We start from the raw sequence: 3,740 nt of genomic DNA, 5'->3' as shown, positions 1-3,740 counted from the left end.
TATTTGCCCTGATATCGACTCCCAGTTATACTATTGCTCTCTTTACGTCGTCCTTGATAAAAATGTAGAATAATATTTAATAAAATAGAAATAAGTTTTTAGAGAGTAATGTATTAGATGAAAGATGAGCAGGATACTCAAAGCTACCTAAATAGATAAGTTAGAGCTTAAATCTGTAATTATTTCTTTATCAGGGCACTATCATATTGTACAAATCTATCGGAAGAATAAACTACTAACTAATAAATAAATAATTAATATATCTTAGATGACACACCCACGTTGAATCCCTCTTTCCTGAAGTTGAACACAATATTTCTTTTTGTGCAAATAATTTCTGGAATTCTAACACATTCGATACGCTCTACTGATCAAGTGAAGTCTTGAACGAACATTTATCCAATCTCTGGCTCTTTATTTTTTCCACCTCCTCACGGATATTTAGATCATCTCAAATCGTTTCAGGTTTCTGACGCGCAATAAAATAGACAGAATTAGGACAGGCGGATTCTATAATTCTCTTGAATATAAAACTTAGATAATTTTAATTTTAGGTAATCAAACAAGCCGATTGGAAATTCTAAATTGGGGGAAGGGGTAACGAAGAATATGACATTACACATGGAAAGTATAAATATGAATAACAATTTTTTGAAATGCTTGACAAAATTAAACTTAGTGATTTCATTTGACAATTAAACTCTCTAAATACAGACTTCATAGTCTTTTCCCTGTTCTCTTTTTCCTATTTACCTCTTTCCTCCATTTAAAGAATTCGTCTTTTTCCTCTGATTTAATGAAATTTCCGAATTTTCTCGTTTTTTGTTTAAATTCTATCTAAACTAATAGAACTCAATAAGAAAATTGAACAATTTTGGTTGAAATTTAACTCTTTTTAATTAAACAGTCTAATATTGTATTTTTATTTTAGAATTCATCACATTTAATAGTAGTCGAAATGAATTTTCATAAATTGTAATTCAATTGAACCATATTGGGTTGAAAATTTGTCGTTTTTAGTTGTTAATTTGAGTATTATAAACAAAATACACAAATAGAAAGTTGTAGTTCTTTGGTAGAAAGTTGGACTACTTTGTCAAATTTTATTTAATTAATTTTTAGATTCATTTCTTATGTTCAAAATTGAACTATTTTGTTGAAAATTCTTTTTTTTTGTTGTTCAACAAAATAATTTTGAACAGAAATTATTGTATTTCTCGTAATAATTTGATCGTTTCTTGTTTAAAATTCAAACACTGGATTTAAATGTAAATTTTTTGTCGAAAATTCAACTATTTTCTACAGAATGCACGCCTTTTGTTTTGAAAATTCAAAATTTTTATTAACATTTTTTTCTTTTTTAAATTAAAAATAAATTTTTTGCGTATAATGTATCTCTTCTTGTAAAAGTTTATCATACACGGTTAGAAATGCAAGTGGTTCGTTAAACATTAATTTGTTTTAGATAAGCATTCAACTATTTTGCCGAAAGCTCGCCTTTTTTATTGTATTCAAACGTTTTTGAATCAAACTTAAATTATTTATCGACTGAAATATTAATGCTTACAAGTTTCATTGAGAACTCATTTTTTTTGGTTGAATCTTACTGTTTTTATGCAAAATTAAAATCTTTTTTTTTAAGGGCATGTGACACTCATCAACCGATCAAGCCAGTCCCAAGATCGAAATTTTTTCCCGTATGTAAAAATAAAAGTTTAAAAAAAGCGAAAAAAATTTGGGGAGTATATTAATTAACGCAAAAGGAAGGTGTATATCCTTGCGTGGAGTTGGAAAAGAATTTTTTTTAATAGAAATAGTAATTTATGGTAAATATGTTCTACTTTATCGGTAGCACCTTCTGTGTCGGTGACTGTATTTTTTTAATTCAGGCGACAGGTGGCGCTAGAGTTCGACTTTTGGCCAGAACTTTTCTCATGCACAATTCCATTCAAAGTGAACATAACCTACCATCTCAACTCCATTTTAGATAATTTGGCAGTATATTCAAATTTCGTTACATCAGAATGCAAAATTTTAATGTTTTGCTACCTCGTCTATGCGTTTTTTAAATTATAAATATATTTATATAAGTAAATAACTAATATTCAACTGTGTGAATATTGTTAATAATTAAAATATTCTTTTATTATTTAATATATGCAAAAAATAATAGGAGGGCACACAGTACTCATGCGTTTAGGACGGAAAATTGTGGCAACCTTTTTATTGGATAATTGAGGAGATAGAAAGGTGAAAATTTTCACTCTCGTAATATTTTCTGGTATGCCGAGCCATTATTTATTTACAACCACATAAACAAAGTATTTGCTAGACATTTACGCTTCCCTACAAGCCAAAATTTTCAAGTTATTCACGATAACCTTTTTTCATAAATAGATCGAGAAATTCGAAATTTTTGGCAAACTGTTTTATTTTCTGGATTTCAAATTTCATGGATAATCAGGAATATGGAATTTATCAAATGAAGGGTGTCACGTAGGGTGGTGCCATCATGCACTGGTAAATTTATTTCTTTGAATATTCATGCATGTCGCTTCCAAATTTGTTCGCATTTACAAAAAAAATTCATGATTTTTTTTTTTAAACAAAGAAAGTATTATTTACATGTTTCGGAAGCCCAAAAAGTTAAATAGTATATCTCACAAAAAAAGACGCTTTTGTAAATTTTGGACAGAATAGTCAATGTTAGGTATATCGAGTAGTCTCGTCATTTCTCATTCCAATTAGCCATGAAATAACAATCAACAATTACTTTTTCAATTTCGTCCAGGTAAGCCTATTTTGTAGCTTCTCGCAGTCACTATAAGTGAAAAATAGTGTTTCTTGAGTTTTTGTCAGTAATTCTTATTTTTTGTGTTTTTCCCAATATATTTATATATTGTTTGTAATATATAAGATACTACTTTCTACTAATAAGCAAATGTTAAAATAAATTGTTCAAACCATTTGTTATTATTATTAGTAATTTTCTCTTAGAATAGAGTTACAAAGTCTCCTTTTTTCCGAACATTGTAACTTTTCAATTAGAGCTAGGAAATAATCAATTAAACTTGACAGAAATAATTTTTCAAACCATTTATTACTTTTTATAATAATATTATCTTATAATAATGCTAGAACGTCGCAGTTTTTTGTGACATTTTTTCAATAAGAGTGAGGTAATAATTACAATAATGTCAACTTTTCCGTTAGAGTTAGTTAATAATAATTGAAATTTAGCACACATAATTATCTAGACAAATTAGTAGTGTTTATAACCATGTTCTCCTATAGTAATGCTACACAGTTGTCGTTTTTTAAATAATTTTTAAACTTTTTAGCCACTTTGTACTTAGTGACCTAATAATTAATGCAAGCTAACAAACCGAGCTGTTTAAACAACTTATTGTTGTTTATAATTATTTAATCTTATACAAAAACCGCGAGTTTCTAGAAATTATTCAAGAGAAGATAGGTATAAATAATAGTTTAAAACATGATGTTTATTCACTCGCATTAATTATTACACTACTAAGTAAGCAGTGAAAAAAATATACAAATTTCAGAAAAAGCTTCATTTATCTATTTTTTCCTGAAAGGGGGAGGGTCGGTAAGGCCGGTTTTTGGCCTAATTTATTTCTGGACCAAAAAATCTGAAAAAATCATGGTAGTATCTTATAAGTATCCGAAGTCGATTGCACGCTAAACGGACTACCCTCCACCCCCCAGCCACCCCCACC

The sequence above is a fragment of the Belonocnema kinseyi genome, chromosome 8, assembly GCF_010883055.1.
Source record: "Belonocnema kinseyi isolate 2016_QV_RU_SX_M_011 chromosome 8, B_treatae_v1, whole genome shotgun sequence".
Lineage (NCBI taxonomy): Eukaryota > Metazoa > Arthropoda > Insecta > Hymenoptera > Cynipidae > Belonocnema > Belonocnema kinseyi.
This window is presented reverse-complemented; position numbering follows the sequence as displayed.